Source organism: Rhinolophus sinicus, chromosome 3, assembly GCF_057876585.1.
Source record: "Rhinolophus sinicus isolate RSI-liver-muscle chromosome 3, RSI-T2T, whole genome shotgun sequence".
Classification (NCBI taxonomy): Eukaryota; Metazoa; Chordata; class Mammalia; order Chiroptera; family Rhinolophidae; genus Rhinolophus; species Rhinolophus sinicus.
The window spans coordinates 46084596-46104609 of NC_142503.1; the positions used below are offsets into that span (position 1 = coordinate 46084596).

General features: G+C 38.9%; 1 protein-coding gene across 8 annotated transcripts in view; it reads right to left on the reverse strand.

The window, feature by feature from the left end:
* Window positions 1-20014, reverse strand: part of ZNF366 (zinc finger protein 366) — a 293096-nt gene that overhangs the window by 233094 nt on the left and 39988 nt on the right. The gene's annotated exons all lie outside the window — the stretch shown is intronic.

Below are 20014 nucleotides of genomic sequence, written 5' to 3' on the forward strand. Positions count from 1 at the left end.
AACCAAAAAAACGTATACACATTTTAAGAAAGGAAAAAAACTTATTAATTGTAATACTCAATATATACTGATAACAAAAGATGAATACAAGTCACGTTTGACTTCTGCAATTACAAGAGATTCTCAGAGTGGTTACCATCAGCATCCAGACACTTCTGATTACGGCGAACTACTGCTTGAGCATAGATAACATCTCTTAAAACGTGTATACCTGTTTTTGGCACTCCCGCTTGTACGTATGTATATATATACATGTATACATGTATATATATATATATATATATATATATATATATATATATATATATATATATGCTGTCCATGAAAGGTCATGAAAGCTGACAGCAGAGAAAGGAGCCAGGAAAACTGTCATATATATGTCATATATATATACATCGGGGGTGCCATATATATATATATATATATATAGAGAGAGAGAGAGAGAGAGAGAGAGAGAGAAATATAGATATAGATATATGACATATATATGTCATTTTACTACAAATGTTTGGAAAACTTACTATGGATAAGTATTTTTGGTGCTGACAAGGAAATTCTCTTTATCTGTGGATGTATCAGTTAGCTATTGCTTCAATAATGCTATATAACAAATAACCGTAAAATCTCAGTGGCATATAACAATAGGCATTTCTTTAACGTGTGCATCAGTGAGTTGGCCAGGGATTGGCTGATCTAGGCCGGGCTCAGCTTGAATGGCTCTGCCCCACATGTCCCCATCCTCCTCCTTCTATCAGCAGATGAGGAGAGGCATGTTCTTCTCATGGCAATGGCAGAGGCACGAGAGAAGCAGACTTACAGAAGACAGAGGCTCAGAACTGACACACTGTCACTTCCGCTCTGTCCTCTTCAGTCAAACACAATGTCACAGGCAGAGAAAATATACTCCACCCATGTGGGCAAGGAGAACTACAAATTCACAAAGCAAAAGATACACACACAGACAGGGTTGAAGAATTAGGGCCAATGCTGCAATTTACCACAATGGGGGGAGGGGGGGCGGGAACCAAAAACTTAGTCTTATTTTATTATCTCAAAGTTAAGATTTCTGAACACAGATCCTTAAGTTACATTAATGAATACTATAGCAAAAAAGTAATTTTCAACAATGCAAGAGAAGATTAAATAAACCGTCAACCTTGGAGAGGTTATTATTTCCATGTATTTTTATTAGAACAGCCATAATACTAAATTCATCTGTATTAAAGCAATTCCTTTCCAAAGACCAACATTTCAATGATAAATGCCAATAAGTGACTTTTACTATCATATATGTTACACCTTTTATAGCTATTTTTAGCAAGAAAATTTTCAGCTGTCTTTATTTATATTCCCTGTTTATTCTTAACAGGAATTTTCCTGAAACATAACACTTCTTCAAATCAGTACTGATTCAATAGATTTAAATTTCTACATTCTGTATACTCCGGGGGGGAAAAATTAATTGGATTATGTTCTCTCGTTCGTGACTATTTAAATATTCAGTTTCTGAGGTTATGTTTTAGTGTGTTTTTATGTTTTATTCAAGGCACAATGTTCCCACAAATATCACAAACCCAGTGCAATGGCTCCTGCCGACATTAAATATGCCATTAACATGCTTGTTCCCAGAAAATTTCAATGAGAAGCTGTCAACAATCCTAAAGAGCAAGGCTTCCTGCATTCAGAATAAATGATGAAAGAGGTACCAGAAATAACTTAAAACTTTTAGGAAGATGAAAAGAAGAAAAGGTAATCTGAAAACATCTAGCTGTCTGCTTGGCAAACAAACATTACTCCGATTTTCGTATGCCTAGAGATGGCAACAAAACAAAGTTCCTGTCATTTTCCACAGCAATCATGAGGCTGTTCCTTTCATCTCTGTGACTTAGACGCTTAAAATGTAATGTGACTAACACCTCAGAGCCCTGCTCTTTAATGTCCCCATCACCATGAGCAATAGTGGGATCATTCTTTAAAAAACAGCACTGAAAGAGCAGCAACTCAAATATAAGGGAGAAAAGAAGATAACATATTTCAGGTTATAGGATTATTGAACCATTTCTTCATTCATTCATTTACTAAACAGAGAATGCTTATTGGCCAAGCCTTTGAAAGGTAATAGATGTCCCATCAGCTGGGATTTAGCTTGAAAATGAAGACGGAGAGAGGGCTGGGGTGCAGCCCAAGGAAGTAAGGTAGGGGGGGATTATCAGTACTGGGAAGTAAAGAATGAGCATCTACTGAGAAGGCCTGTAAGCTTTCTCCTGTAGAAGAGTTTGGCAACACACTTGAGGCCAATGGTGCATTAGATAAAGTTTTAGATTAGAGGAGGACATGCTGCTGTCCGTGAAAGGTCATGAAAGCTGACAGCAGAGAGAGGAGCCGGGGAAACTTGAAGAACAGACCAAACCCCTGTATAGGCACAATAACTTACATTTGTCTGAGTTCAGTTTTGCGGCTGTCTGATAATAATTCACATTCATAATGATGATCCCAGATCACTCAGACGGTATTAATGGTGTTTAGTTCTTTGAAGAAATGCAAAATAAAGAAAATTATTTTTGGAAAGATTTTCATGAAAAAAATTGTTACATATTTTTAACAACTTTACTGCAGTATAATTTACATACAATAAAACACACGTATTTAAAATATAACTTTGGGAGTTTTGATATAAGTATACATTAGTGAAACCATATACACAATTAAGATAACGAACATACTCATTACCTCCGAAAGATTCCTCAAGCCCCTTTGGAATGCTTCCCCCTGCATCTTCCTGCCTGCACGACCACTAAACTTTTCTTCTGTAATATCTAATCTGCCTTTAGTACAATCTAGAATGGTTTTCATCTTACCGTTGTTTTCCTCTCTAGAATTTCAATTTGGGTCTTTTTTTTTTTTTTTAATATCTTTCATGCCTTTACTTCACATGTTCAATCCTTCCTTTAGCTTCTTTAATATGTAGCATATATTATTGCTGTTTTAATGTCCTTGTCTACTAATTCTACCATTTGTGTCATTTTTTTTTTTTTTTTTGGTCATTTTCTATTGATTAATTTTTTACCCTTATTATATGTTGTATTTCCCTGTTTCTTTGCTGGTAACTTTTTACCAGATCCCAGATATGTACCATATTGTTGCACTTTATTCTGGGATGTAGGTCAAGTTATCTGGAAACTTCAAGTCTTGCCTTTAAGCTTTCTTAGGAAGGACCAGAACAACATTTAAAGTAAAACTAATTTTGTTCTGCTACTGAGAGAAAATCCTTCTTAGTACTTCACCTGATGCCCCACAAATTACAACATTTTCTGCTCCTGCTCATGGAAACAGGCGCTATTCCCGTCCTAAGTGAGCCAGAAAGATTGCCGCTCCCTCTAATCATTTTCGGTGGTTCTTCCCTCCATCACAGTTGTTTTTTCCATATGCATGAGCTGATCAGTACACTCAGCTGAACACTGAAGGGGATCCTTTGCAGATCTCTAGAATTTTCTCTGTGTGCATCTCTCTTATATCTGGTACTCTGTCATGTGAACTCTTGATCATTTGACCTACCTGGACTTCTAGCTTCAGACCAACTCGAGGAGACTGCTGAGCTCCATTCTGGGTTCCCCTCCCTGTACCACAGCCTAGAAACTGTCTCAAGACAGTGAAGTTGGGGCAACTGTAGGACTCATGTTGTTTGTTTATCATCTCTCAGAAATCATTGTTTTTCATTATCTGATGTCCAATATCTTGAGAACCATTGTTTCACATATTTTGTCCTGCTTTTCACTTACTTCAGGCAAGAAGGGAAATCTAACCATCATTACTCCATCATAGCCAGAACCAAAGGTCCCCAAAATTGTTAAACATTTTAATAATAGCAAAATAGTTTGTTGTTTTAGTATAAGGGTGTTTAAAAATAAATTTATATTACAAAAGTCTACTTTTTCCTCAATGATGGCAGATAAACCAGGTTTTAATATAAGTTGTCATTTATCACGAAACTATCCAGCTGTAAACACCAGGAAATAATGGACTCTGAACTAAGAGTTTTATAGATCTAGATGCACATTTTCAAGGAGCAACGAGAAAAGATCGATAAACAATTAACTTATGTGAGGAGTCAACATTTTAGACTGCTGAACTTTGAATAGCTTCTCTAGCGTAGTGCCTAAAAAGACTAGGGAAGCCTCTTCGTGTGGGCACAGACCCTTCTGGGGGAGCCTTTCTCAGTTGAATTCACCCATTCAGCAAATATTTATTGAGCTCCTACTATCTGCCAGAGAATATTCAAGGCTTGGAGATATAGCAGGAAACAAAACAAAGGCCTCAACCTTCATGGAACTTAGCAGGTAAAACACTAAACCAACATCAAATCGGTCTATTGAGAAAAACTTAACCAGAATAAGGTGTTAGAGAACTTCAGGGTGTGATATTTTAGGTAAGAATTGTTGGGGAGGCCCTTTCTGAGGAGGTTGCATTGAATTTGAATGAAGTGAGGAAGGAAGCCATACAAAACTCAAAAGAAGAACATTCTGGGGAAAGGGAAGAAGTACAAGTACCCTCAGGTACAAATAAAGAGGGCTGGTTGAAGGATTCTGGTAGGAATCTAATCATAAATCAGCAGTAATTAGAAACTACTTAGTTTTGTTTACCTATATTCATTCATTCATTCATTCATTTATTCATGTAATAAACTACATATTAAATACTCTGCTATATGTATGAATGCAAAGGTGAGTTGCCTAAAAAATTCAAAAGCACAATTTAATGGGAGAGGATTCAATACATAAATAACAAGCAATGGTCATAATAATGGGGATAATGGAGCTTCAAGTTTAAGGGTCTAAAGGGTGTATTAATTCTAAGAGATCCAACCCACTTGGCTATGTGTGTCTGGCCCACTGGGGCCTTATTTGCATGAAAGGCAAAGGCATGTGCCAAGCAATGGAAGATTTGAGGGACAACATGATTTGTGTAAAGATGAGAAGTAGCTGTTCACAGAGAAGAGCAATTTTGAGCAGAGCAAAGGGTATGCCAGTCAGCGCCCTTTGGCTCTGCCTCTCTGGGTGAATGCCCAAGTTCTTTAGAAGAGCGGTAAAGAGCTTTGCTGCTGAAATCTCTGTAAGAAACTGGAGCACCAGACCATTCTGCTTGGGGAATAGTCCACACTGGGGCCCCCTTCACTGGAGTGACTGCTGGAGCACATTGTAACAAGGAACAGAAATGAGAACAGGGATGGAGCAGTCAGAGCCTAATGGACAGAGACCCACACCACCTAAGGCCAAGAGTCAGGGCAGTCCCACGCGGCCACTACCTGGGAGAGTAGGTAGGAAATGCTATTGTAGCATTTGTACTTATTGTACCTAAGGGGACTACTTAAATCAGTCCCTGAGTTTTTCCTGATGCAAATGTGTAACTTTGGAATTATATACTTTGGTTATAATCTTACATCAGCTACTTACTAGCTATGTTGTTATCTTGAGCAAATTACTAAACCTCCTTAGACTTCATTTTTTTCGTCAGTTAAATAGGGATAGTAATATCATTGTTAGGTGTTAGGATTGCTGTAAGGTTTAAATAGCACATGGTAAGCCCTTAAGCAATGATTGATGATGATGATGATGATGATAACGATGATGATGATGAAATTTTAGAAGACCTGACATTCCCAGAAGGTGGTGAGTAAAGATTAAATTAGACTGCTTAGAAACTATAAGCTCTTATGCTCTGGGAAGCCAGGGATAACATTAAAACTAGGTCTGCACATGGCTTTGGGCAATCTATTTAAGCTCCTTGAGCCTCAGTTTCTTCATCTGTGTAACAGAATATTAGTGATATCTGCCATTGGTCTCTCACGGTGTTGTTACAAGGTCCTCTTCCAACAATGGACGTGGAAAGCACTTTGTAAAGAACTATTCAAATATTAGTGATGTGCAGTTGTCATCTCTCTCACCAGCTCAGTTTTATGCCGCTCTTGGTACTGAGAAAACTCACTTTCAGGCTATTTTCAGGTCTGTAAGACACAGCTGCTCAGAGTCAATCGTTATATGGCTAGAAGGTTCTACAAGCCACTTGTTAAGGATGGCCCATGCAAAGCCCTGGGACATCTTCCCCTAGCTCCTGACTCATGTTACTCAAGGGACTGAAGGTAGGTATCTTTTTCCTTCTGTCTTGCTGTATTTATTTCCTGCTGCCTAACTACCTGCTTCCAGTATCAGTGACAGCCTCTGAGCCCTTGAGCATATTTATTTTCCATCTACTCCTTCCCTACTAGCAACAGCATTAATGCATCTCTAAAGATCTGGGTCCTGGAAATTGCAGCCCAGTAAAGACTCAAAGCAGTAGAGGGATTGTTTTCTGCCTTGAATTCTCACATACTGAATGCTGTGACTCCAGCCCTCGGGACCCAGCTAACTTAAACCAATGGGCTCCCTTACCTTGCCCAGGTGCATATATGCAAAAAGGACAATGATAATTCCCTGAGAAGGAAACTAAATCCAACCAAAAGGTTAAAAAAAAAGAAAAAAAAACTTGGACTTTAAATAAAATTCAGAATTTGTAGAAGAAAAATCTGAAGTAAAGAACCTAAGAAAGGAGAATGTAAGAACTTAAAAATTTGAAATAAGCAAGACACAATAAACCAAAAGAACTATATGTTTATACACAGAGGGTGCAAAAAAAATGTATACACATTTTAAGAAAGGAAAAAAACATTAAAATTGTAATACTCAATATATACCGTTAACAAAAGATGAATATAAATCATGTGCATACATTTTTTTGGCACCCCCGGTAGTTGAAATGAAACACTGAAGGTGACATGTAGCTATTTGGGGGAGGGGGCTAAAAAATACTATTAATAGAAGGAAAAAACAGAATGCTAGAATTCATGACCAGAGGTGCTGAGAATAGTAGACTTTGGAATGGAATATAGATTTGTTGATGGGGAAGACAGACTCAGAAGTTCTTTCCAATTATTCATGATATTGAAAGAAACAGCAGACAGCTGTTCTCCAAGAGAGGATGTGCTTAACTTTCAATAGGAGGGATTTAGGATAGACACTAGAAAATATCCTGGGTATAAGTATTGTGAGAAAAATGTGGAAACTCCATCTCTGACGGTATTAAGAAATAATAAGAGTAGCCACTGTCTTTTACTAGTGGCTTAAGGGCACACCTGAATACCTGAGCTTTTAAGGAAACATCTATCCATGAGCAACTGTGAGTCTGTGTTTTCTCCGATCCAGTTCCTAGGCTATCATAGTATCACATATGGAGATTTCTTAGAGGTCTTTGTTATTTTCTGAGTTTTCCTGTCCTGAATCACATTCTTAAATCTAGTCTATCTTTCTGACCAGCATCTTGAGTTCTCCTTAAGAATGTTTTCCATAGATCTTCAAGGGCAAGAGCCAGTCATTTCTCTCTGTATCTCTGGTCAGCACTGTGCCTGGCACATAGGTGGTACTTGCTAACAGTCCCAGAACAACTTCCAACTCTGAGAAGTAAAGGAAAAACCACTGAAATAAAATAAAATAAGGGCTACGGAAACCTTAGCAACATCAAAGAAAAATAGTTTCCTGCCTCTTCCACAGAAAGTTAATTGATAAGAGCCCTTGACTTTCACCCATACAAAGGCGCAACAGGGCAGAGAGAGTCCAGTAATTCTGCCTGAGTATTTATGACTGTTAGTATTTAAGGGAGACAACTCACACAACAGAGTCTTTGTTGTCTGACTCAGACTCATCTTTATTCCATTCATGAACACACTAATCGGGAGGAATTAAAGTCGCAAGAAAATTCCTAGGGTCCAAGAAGGTGACTGAATGTTGACCCAACAAAAATTGACACTGCTCAGCATTTACCTCTGGCCTGAGCTCCAGACCGACCTCAGGCCAGACAGGGACCCTGTTTCACAAAACGCCAATCGCTCACATATCATCTCCAAAATTCTGTCAGATCTGCATATTACCTATTCATCTTCATTACTTATTATTTGTCTTTAAGTGAATCACCCCTAGTTTTTTGCCTACACTGGTCCTAAGTAACAATACCTGAGAAATTATGACTTTATATGCTGGTCATATTTTTTTTCAAATGTACCTTAAATTAAACACATAACTTTAAAAATAAAATTAGGTATGAACGTGCAACTCAATATTAAGTTGGAAATCCTTCCCAGGGTTACATTTCAAACTGCAGCCTAGCCATTCTCAAATTTTTTTCCACACCAGACACATATAGATGCCATTCACACAGCCAGCATATACTAACGTGAGTGTCTGAACTTCTGAGCAACTTCTAACGGAAAATCTGGAGCCCCACTCCATTTTTTTTCTCACCTGAGGAAGTATATCAGAATACAAATGAATGAATGTAATTGTAAGGACAACCATGAAATCACTAATTTGAGGATAAGAATACCTTCCTTACAGGGCTGCTGAGAGGCTAAAATAAAATACTAAAGTATTTAGCACGGTGCTTAGCACATACGAGGTACTCAATAATTTGTTCTTATTTTGTTTACATGAATTACTCATCCACTTTGGTGATTTTTCCTCAACAAAAAAATTGGGTACGACCTCATTACTGATGGTCACCATGTCTGGGGACCCTGGGCACCACTCACACCAACAGGAGCTGCTCCAGGAAGAGAGTGGTCAACTCCCACAGAGAGCACTTTCCTGGTCTCCGGGAAATTACTTCTATTAATTCACGGGCATTATGAGTCCACGTGTATTTTCTATCTGCTGAGAAAATTGAGATCCTTATAGTATCTCTTCCTTCTAGAATTTTATCTTCTTTCTCCATGTAGAATTACTTTGGCTCTGACATGCTAGTGGTTTCTAAAGAAACCAACAATCATGTCATTAAGAAAAGTACGAGTTTATGTTGGAGATTTACAAAGCATACAATAGTTATCTCATTTTCTATTAGCACCTCTGTACAATAATAGGAAAGGAAAAAACCCAAATTTTAATTATAAATGAAGCCACCATGGGACATAGCAAACTGTGACCAAGTCTAAAATAGTCATTGTATCTCAGGAGAATATCTATTCATTTCTTCATTCATTCATTCATTTATTCAATACATAGTTATTAAACCAATATTCTTGGCACTGTGATAAGAGCGGTAGGGGAATACAAAAACATTCTTTTTTATCAAGTCACTTACAGTCCAAGAGAAGACAATATATGTATATAATATGAAGCAAAATTAGGTAAATGTCTTAATATTTAGCTTCTATCATTTCATCATAAAGATACTCTCAAAGAGCTTTGAGTTGCTCCCCCACCCCGTTCGTGGGTTTGTGCACCCCCTTGCAATCTACATTGACTGCTCTAAAGCACACATTGTTAAGCATTAGTGGGCCGATTAAATTTTGTCTTGGCACAAGGCATCTTCAGACATAAAGCCAACACATCTCATGTCTCATCTCATCTCTTCCCTTGGCAGATGGAAGATCAAACCCCTGAGGACCAGGATGCACAGTGGGCCCACCTTAGCATTGGGGTCTGTCAGTAGCTGGAGACATTACCAGTTACAGAAGGTACAGGGTGTTTGCAAGCTAGAAACTCAATAATAACCTCAGCCTGTTACTAAGAAATTAAAAAAACCTCCATATTGAGGGCTAGTCCACAAAAATATATTTATACACATTATAAGTTTATAAAGATGTCGTAAGTCATATGACATCTTCTTTTCTCTAAATTTACCCCTGATATTGCTATATTGGGCTTTAGTTTAAAGGCACATTTTGTGAAATACCTATATCATGGTGAGAAAGTAGAAAGTCAAACAGGTAAGGTAAAAAAAAGAAAACTTCGAACTGAGCCCAAGAGAAAAACATTTAAATATTCGAATATAGTTATAACTAATGCTCCTTCTGAGCTGGTGGGAGGGAGTGGAGTAAAATCAGGTGACTTCTAGAGACAATAACTGTGTCCTTCAGTGGTAGCTCAGTGTAGCAGAAAACATGAGCTCTGAAGTAGGGCAGAACTAACTTCAAATTCCAGTCTGATCACTACTAACCATATGATCTTGAGCAAATTCCTTCACCTCTATGATCCTGTTTCTCCATTTGAGTACAGGGCTCATAAAACCTACTTCATAGAGCTATTAGGAGGAATAAACGTGATTGCATATATAAAGCACCCAGCACAGCAGGCATTTGAAAATATTTGTTCCTTCACTATGAAATGTTGCGATGCAGGCCCACCAATTTCTCTGGGAGGACCCTATTCATTCATTCAGAAATATTTTTTGAACACCAATAGGCATAAGTATTGTGCTAGCATTAGGAATGTAATGAAGACCAAGACCCCCAGGAGTTCCCATCCCCTTTCTTTTAAGGGGTTTTTAGACCATGCCTTCCCTCAGGGAATTGCCTAAAACGGCAGAAAACAACCTGGACTGATAAAAAGAATGTGTTTGCACGAGGACATGTAGGTTAAGCAGCAGTGGCAGATCCAGAGTTTGAGTTCAGTCTCCATACTCTGTTTTAACCTTGAATTTCATTGAGAACTTATTTTAGGTGAGGAGAGAAAAAGTAGAGAAAGCTAAGGGTTAGGAAGGAGATTTGGGTTTTAAAAGGTAATATTTGTAGGGGGCAGGGAGGCATGGTAAAGACCCACCCAGAAAGTCAGTCAATTTTGACTACTTCCACAATCCTTTTTAGTTTTCCCCCCTTTTGTTTAAATTGTAATTAACTTAGATGGCAAGATAGTAGGACAAACAATGAGGTGACTGGTGGGAGAAGAACATTTGGGGAAGGAATTAATGAATGTCTCCATTGACAGTGAGGCACATAAGTCAGTGCTCCCTTAAGTGTATTCTTCGGAACACTGGCTCCCCCAGAAATTCACTGAATCCAAACTCCAAGAAAGGAGCCTAAGAATCTGTGTTTTTCACAACTTTCCCAGATGAGTCCTATCATCAGGCATATCTGGGACACACTGGACCGATTGATCTTTCAGATTCCTTCAATATTTACTGGTAGGTATTTCCATCAGCCTAAAAACCCTTATTGTTCAAGCTCTAGAATGAACCTCTTAACACTTTCTGTTAGAGAAGGCCTGTCCTGTCTGTGTGGCGCCCTCTGGGACAAGGAGGTATTACTGCAGTCTTTTAATCCCCTGGCAGAGCCTGGAGTCCCTTTTTTATGAGTAAAACATTACTATATATAATGGATGGTACTGTTGACATGTTTGTTTTTTACTGCAGTTGAGTTTTTTAAATTATTAAATATTTCAAATAAAAGAAAAATAACAGACTCCCATAACAGTTTCCTTAGATCTCTCTTTTTAAAAATAATTAAATAAAACATTAGAAATGCAACTAAAGCCCCACTCCAATCCTTCTCTGTCCCTTTGTCCCTCTTTCCCTCACTAGAGGAAACTACTATTAGGTAGTTAGACTCATTCCCAGGTGTTTGTTCATATGTGTATTACATATGTCTAAATCTAGAAACGATATATGCCATCATTTTATGCTTCAACTTTTACACAAATGATATCATACCATACATATCATTTTGCAACTTGCTTTTTTCTCAACAATATTTAAGTTTTATATACTTAGCTCCCAATTCACTTGTTACAATTGCTTCAGAATATTCCACCATATAAGAAAACCATAGTTTCTTCAGTCATTTCCCTACTGAGGTTTTTTTTTTTCCACTTGTTTTCTATACAAACATTGCTACACTGACTAACCATGCACTTGTCTCCTTACACACATGTGCATGAGCTTTTCTAGAGTAGATGTACAAAATGGATGCTATGCTGTAGGAGATACACATCTTCAAATTTACCAAGTATTGCCAAAGTTGCTATCCTACATGATCTTAATAATTTATACTCTCACCTGCAATATTAATAATAATAATAATATTTCCTTATATCCTTGCTAACATTTAATGTTATCAGGGTAATTAATTTTCTAAATCTGGTGGGTGTGAAATAATTTCTGTGGTTTTAATTTGCATTTCCCTGACTACTGCTGAAGTTAAGGATTTTTCATATATTTTTAGTAACTTTCGGGCGTTTTTTTCTCTGTGAATTGCCTAATCACATAATTTGCCCATTTTCCCAGCAGGCTGTCATTTTAAAAATTGATTTACAAGAGTTCATCACATATTCTGAATACTTATTCTAGATTAGGTACATACTTAACAGATATCTTCTCCCATTCTGTGGCTCATCATTTAATTTTGTTTATGGTGCCTTTTATCATATAGTTGTCTTAAATGTAATATAGGCAAAATGGTCAAACTTTAACTTTATGATTAGTGTTTTTCATCTTGATTGTAATGCTTTCCCTAATCCCAAATTCCTAAAAAAACATTCTTGTTCTGAAAGCAGTTGAGTTTTTAAATCCTGCTTATTTATAGTTACAATTCTTAGGTAGGAGTAGTCGTCCATAACATGAAGGGTTTGGGCTAGAAAAGGAGGAAAGAATAATCACATTCTCTCGACTCAAGCCCCCACCAGCACCTGATAATGTGCATTATATTGCATAGCCCGCACTGGTTCTTAGAATTCCATCCAAGTCTCTTTCAATTATATTCTTCAATTCAAGATTATTAGAAAAAATGTGAGACAGACAAAAGAACAGGCAATTTCCACGAGACAGTCTACACTGGGTACACAGCACAGATTCTCACAAGGATCAAGGGCCTGCAGAACTCCGGAAAGAACCTCCTTAGCAAACACCACCAAGTCCACGAAGGCTTGCTTCCAGCAGCAGAATGTGTGGAAAGAAGCCTAGTTCCAGACTCGGTTTTACCATACTACTAGGTATACTCCTTTGAAGCAAGGGACATAATTTCTCTGAGTTAAATTTCATCTATATGCAGGCAGGTTACCCTGTTTACATCAAAGGGTTGTTAAGAAAATGGAAGGAGATAGTGTTTAAAACTTCTTTCTGATTTGTGGCCTCAACTTCCTCAAGGTGATTAGATTCTCAACAGTGAAGATAAAATGCCACTAAGGCAAGACGTTTCCTGATCCAGTTCTGCTGGAAGCACCATTCAGAGAACAATAGTGTTATTTCAGAGTCCTCAATTATATCGCAACTTCCCTCATCTGAACAGCTGGGAAACAGAAAGCACTGCTTAGGTGTTCCATTGACCAGAGGTACTTGGTAACAATATTCTGTGAATCCTAGAGAGACCCATGTAAGCAGATGTCTTCTAAACCCGCCTTGTGGGAAAACAGCCCATTCTTATAAGCGTGAGAGGAAATGGGACCTCATCAGGGAAACCGAGCAGGCCTACTAAAGGGTAAAGTAGTATTCGTTTAATTCATAAACTCTTAATACTTTGGAAAGTAGGAAGTTCTCTGCAGATATTAGTCATGTATAATGATTTCAGGACACAATAGAATGGAGAGATCACATCTTCAGATGGCAGCTTCCACAAGCTAACCTCACTCATTCCATCATTCCTCTAAGAGATCTATAGTGACACAGCCTTGCCCGAAGAGACTAGAGAGGACTGTACTACATTAGATGCTGGTCCTAAAATAAAACTCAGCAACAAGAACATTGGAAATCAGCCTTGATTTGAATGTCTTTAGTCTGAGCTGCTACTGTAAAAGATTTGTATTCTTTTATCAGGCCATGAAGAGACACTGGCTTTAGGTATTTGGATTTTATTAAATTCGAGAACACTGGAGATATACATATATACATATATACATATATGTATATATATTTTTTGTTTAAGTGTAACCAAGGCAAGACTTTATTACATCACTCAGAATGGGAAACAAGTTTATATACCTAAAAAAGATACTTGGCAGCTCTGTTTCTTGTTTAGCTATTTTGCAATGATCATGATTTTCTGATTATGCTTATCAGCCTCTAACTTTGTGAGGGTCATGATATTTGTCTTTCTGGTTTCTTTATGTGTAAAACAGCTTTAAAGGGCACCACAGGGCAATTGAAGAAGAGACGTGGGTTTAAAATCTGACCAGGATTCTCTGAGTATAGTCTCCTTTCCTTAAATCCCTTTTTCCCAATTTAGGGTCAATCATCCTTTCCCTCTAGGTAAAGATGTGTTTTTCTCTCTGACTTGTCTAGAATGTGAACAATATGATGGTTGTCAGAATCTTCTCCCTTACTGAGGAAAGGAATGATTCCTCTTTTTTATATACCACAGCCTGAGGGATTCTATTGAATGTAGGGTGAAAAAAGCAACATCCTGGGGGTATTTAAATCAGATTTTTCATCCTAAATTCTCCGGTCACATCTTCTCCATTGCTCCAACTGTACTATTTTGGTTCATTCATTTCCCCCCCCACCCCATAATCTAGAGCACACAGGAGGCTTTAGCCAGAGCACTGGAGATGGAGGTAGAAGTTCTGGGTTCAAGTCTTTGCTCTTCTACTTACTTGTTTGGCCACAGACAAATTTATAGCTGTGAGGTGGGAAGTTCTCCTGATCCCACCTACTTCCCTGGACTTTTGCGATGGTGAAATGAGATGCAATGATCAAATGCATGCAGCGTGTAGAGCACCACACACAAGGGATTGTGAGAGAAGCAGGATGTCCAAGAGTAAGGCTCATGGAGCCTGCAGCCAGATGCCTGGGTTTGAATCCCAGCTCTGCTACTAACCAACTGTGTGATCTGAGGTAAGTTACATAACTGCTCTGTCTTAGTTTCCTCACCTGTGCAAAGGAGATGCTTGTCGTGATAGTACCCACATCACAGGGTTGCTATGAGAACTGAGTTCACACCTGGAAGTACTTGGACCAGTGCCTGGACAGTCAGTGCTTGGTGAAGGTAGCGTTTTGTAGCCTGCCTCTTCCTTTGTCCTGATTAGTAAATCAATCAGCAAACCTTACCAGTTCTCTCAAAGATGATTCCTTCGTCCCTGTCCCACTACCTGCAGATCAGACCCCTACTGTCCCACTCACTCTTGGGCAAGGATGCTGCTGGGCTCTCTGATCTCATTTCTTCTTCTAGTTCCTCCAGATTTGGTACCCGGCACCAAATTAATTCTCTCAAAACATCACTTTGAGCCAGTCACTTACATGCTTCAAATTCTCGGTGACTCTCAGAAACTTACAGAATTATTTTAACACTTTAGACTATAATTTAAGGCATTTGATGAATAACGCCCACCGTACCTTTCCGTCTGTCTCAGCACCATCAGACATAAGCCCTCCACTCTAGCAAAACAGGTTTCACTCATTCTGGAATACAGCTTGTGATTTGGGGCCTCTGTGTTTTTACTCTTCCTTTCCTCCTGCTTGGAACATCCTCCCTCCTTGGCCAACTAGGGAGAGGCAGTGTGCCTGGGGGTTAAGAGCTCCCTAACAGGAGTTCCCTAACAGGAAAATAGGAGTTCCCTATTTTACCCATTTATCTCCTGGCTCCACACCCTCCCAGCCAGGTGACCTTGGGCAACTTTTATTCTATTCTATGTGTTTAGCAAGGGCATTTTTACTACAGTTAAAGGAAAATCCACTGTACAATGACAGTCGATTGGGGGAGTGTTAATTACTTTTTAGTTAATTGATGTTTTATTATTAATATAATATGTAGACCAGAAATCAAAATTTAAAAAATTAACATTTTTCTTCTCTCTCTTGTCCCAGTACATTTTATGTTTTCTGCTGAAGACCATCAGACTCATCAGGAACTTCCTCAGGAACTGACAACCTTCTACTTATTTTCAAGGCTAATCCTTTATTATGTTCTTACACTGCACAAATCTAATCTAATCACTCGCTCGGGTCACCTGAGAACAATGACCCAGCTTTCAGATTAGCCAAAGCAAGACACAGGTGACTCTGCAATGGGAGGAAGAGGGCTCTCTGCACCGGTGACATGACAAATGTCAGCCTCAGGAATCCAGCAAAAGGAGGTAGAATAAAATCAAAGAGAAATGACTTAGGCCAGAGAATTGTCAACGAATCAGGAAAGGAGAACACGGAAAGTTTATTTATTTGTTTGTTTGTTTTACTCCCCCTCAAAGGTGGAAATACAAGGCAGGTAAGATTCCACAGTAAAGTGGGTGCAATCCTGGTTCCCTTCTTCCCTTCTTCCTTGCCCATCCTGAGTTCTCCCAGATCTGCTCTTTGCTAAGCACTGAAAGAGCTTTCCAGCAGTTAGTCTCAATTTAAATGCATAGAAACAAGTTTATATTGAAGTCTGCATGTCCTCATGTCTCTGTACCTGGGGTCCCATAAGCAGAGAACATGTGTGACCATCAGGATCCACGCTTCCTTTCTTCCATCTGTCCTCTCATCTCTTCATCTCGTATCACTCTCTCCTCCTCCTCCTCCTAACTCCCCTGCTTACTTCTCCCCTCCCTCTTTACTCTTTCCCTTACAAATCCCATTCCAGAGTTTCCAAAAAACTTGCCAACAACACCTTCAAATATTTTGCTCTCAGCTCAACCATTGACTTTCAACCCTTGCTACACATTAAAAGAACTTAAAAGAAAAAATTCCTTAGCCTCACCCCTGCAGAACCTGATTCACTTAGTCTGGATTCTAGCCCTTGCATGGTTGGCTTGTTTTGTTTTTTTAATCTCCCTAGGTGACTTCAATGTGTATCCAAGCTTGAGAACCACAGCCTTAACTGAAATCTGAATTCTCCCCTGGCAAATACATTTCCTTTGCTTCTTTCTAGAGATCACGATCTCCTACACCTTAATACCACCAGACAAGAAAGGGCAAGCAAGCCCAAGCTCTTCCAGACCGTAAGTCCTCCATTCTCATGCCAAAAAAACAAAAGTCTTTCCCTGGAGGTACTTTAGTAACACACCCATGTCTCCTCTACTCCTACCATCACCCTGAAGAACTTCTATACCCATTAAAATTCAACTAAAGCATCATCTCCTCCTAGAAACCTGCGCTGGCAGGCTGAGTGATGTAGGTACCTGTCTTCTTGCTATGCCCTGTGGAAGCCTTTATGTCCCTGTTCATAGTAATCTATTACTTCCGTGTCTGTCTGCCTCAATAAGCTGTGAGCTCATGGAGAGCGGGAACTGTATCTTCTTCATCTCTGTGCCCCCACAATGTAACTTATGAAGTGCTGGCCCATGGTTGGCGTTCAGTAAAGAGTTGTGAGACAGCAAGAAGGAGAGAAGGGAATTTGAGACTGAGAGAGGGAGGAAAGAAAAATCTCTCTCCTCTACTGTCATCCTCTTGCCTTCCAAGGATAAAATAGATTTTGTTTAGCATATTTTTGGAACTATAATGTAGAAACACAGCACAGAAAGTAAAAATCCAAGACAACTCTCCATTTTTATAAGAAATAAGCAAATTATAAGAAAGTTAGCCCACATGTAGAAAGTATTTTTAAAATAAATTTCTGGTCATATACTAAGGATAGTGTTATTCACCTCCAACTTCTGCACCACTGCTGACCCAGACTTTCCCTGATAATCTCATTCTGTTCATGGTGGCTGTGGTGAGCAGAGTAATACCCCTCAAAGGTATCCAAATCCCAAACCCCCAAACCTGTGACTATGTTACCTTACATGGCAAAATGGGATTTGCAGTTGTGATTAAGTTAAGATCTTGAGATGTAGAGATGATCCTGGGTCATCCAGGAGGGCCCAGTGTAATCACAGGGGTCCTTGTAATGAAAGGGGGCACAGGAGACTCAGTATTAGAGAGATGCAGCAGGAAAAACAATTGACCCTGCATTATTCGCTTTGAAGATGGAGGAAAAGTCAAGGAATACAAGAAGTCTCTAGAAGCTGGGAAAGGCAAGAAAAGAGATTCTCCCCTAGAGCCTCCAGAGGGAACACAGCCCTACTGATACTTTGATGTTAGCCCAGGGAAACCCATTCTGACTTCTGACCACCAGAATTGTGAGGAAATAAAGTTGTATTGTATTTAGCCACTACATTTGTGGTGATTTGTTATAGCAGCAATAGGAAACTAATACAGTGACTGTTAAGATGTTCCCAGAGTACACTCATACCTGTTAATACATGTTTTCAGTTTTGAATTAATGTCATCTCTGCTGCAATTACTATGGAATAATCACTGAGAATCTTAGTGATGGACTTGGGTCATAACAAGACACTCAATGAGAAATGAAAGAATAAGCAGTTGTAACCCCAGTAATATATTACATTGGTGCAAAAGTAATTGCGGTTTAAAAGGTTAAAAACAATTGCAGAAACCACAATTACCTTTGCACCAACCTAATACATACTCAATTACGGGAGACGTGCAACATATGCCCCAAATAGACATAGTATGATCAAGCACAAAACAAAAGCCTGGAAAAATGCATGAAACAGTTTTTAACTTTGGACTTTGGCTACACTTGAGCAGCTTGGAGACCCTGGATCTCTGACCCACTGGTCATCAGTCCTTTCATTCCCTGTGTCTCCTGCTAAAGGACACCAGGCTTCATTCTAAGGCTAGGATCTCAAGGGTGAGGGCAGAGGAGAAGCGGGGAAAGGATAGAGAGCATCACAGTGTCCGTTCTCAGGGGATGGTAGATGCAAAATAATCAGACTTGCCGCATTTCCCAGATTGACAATCTAACAGGCATCTCCTGAAGGTCATTATGCTAACAGGTGTCTCCCTAGTTCCAGGCTGTCTGGAGGAGGGGGAAGGGAGAAGGAAAAGAAAAACCAGCATATCAGTGGTGAACTCATACATATTTTAGAATGACTCATTAAATTTTAAAAAGGAATTCAGGTTAACCCCAAAATAGCCAGAATTTTCTGACCAATCAGTATTTTAGTGTACGGCTTATTCTTTTGGTTTTAAAGCCTTTTTCTTTTCGCTACTGTAATATATTGCACCCTTTCCTTCTCCCCACCCAAGCTCAGCACCAATCGAGAGAGTCATAGGGATCAGAAAGATGGGTATCAAAATGTCTGCTTTATTACTGCTAACTGTTTGGAGAACAGCCCTTAGGTGTGGGGCAACAACAGGCTTCCTCATACAGCACCTCCGTATTACACAGAATGACCTACTCAGTTACTGCCAGCTGGCAAAAGTGATCCAGCCCTAGGAGCAGAGCTGCCCACAGTCCAATGAGAGTTCAGAAGTGGGTGAGACGGGCATGCCTCTCAGTCTCCCCACCTCACAGACCTCAGGGAGGACTGTCCCAGGGGGAATGAGGGAGAAAGAGGTTGGAAGTACTGTACTACCTTAGTGAAAGCTCTTCAACATGGATACGTGAGGAATGGGGAACGAACATTCTCTCCCTGAGAGCCTCCTCTTCTAAATGACTGTAAATAAAACTATGCTGAAATTAAGCTAAGTAATTATATGTAGAAATATGAAAGCAAAATTACATAGCAAGAGCTAACCAAAGATCCTTTTCTCCAAAGCATACGTGGAAGCAGCAGCCTCCATCTCAGTTTGATGACCCACCTCTGAGGTGTGTTGCTACCAGCAATAAAGTGCAACATTTACAAACGATGCCCATTGTCTTTAGAAGTTACAGCTTGTCCAAAGTTTTCACTACAACATTATTCTTCCACCTAATTTCGGATTTACTTTCTTTAGTGGGAGATAAAGGGGAAGGAATTACATATAGGATTCCAGAAATTACACCTAGCCCTGTCTACCTTAGCTGCAAAGGATCTCATAGCGAAGGACCATTTGTGGTAGCATTGTTGTGGCAACTGTGAGTTACTGAAACGCTTGTGAGTTGTGATTTTTATAGCTGTGTCTATTTCTTTTTTATTTTACCCAGGGATAAATTTGATTAAGAAGGCAAATGGGGATTAAAAATAAAAAGTGAATATAATGACACATGAGCAAGAATAGCCCTATGCACACTTTTACTAATAATGACAGGAAAACTACAGTATCAAATAAAACACAGAACATGTAATGAAATTTTTGAAATTTACAGGAATATTAATATCATTATAAAAAGTTGAAAAACACAGTTCACATATCATAATTTAAACAATAAAATAGGGAGCTTTGTTTTATTCTACAGTTGTATGTAGTTGCTCCTAAGGAGTTAAGATCCAGAAAAAATTTAGAATTCATTTTTAAAATAACAGCAACAATCTTAAAAAGCAGATCA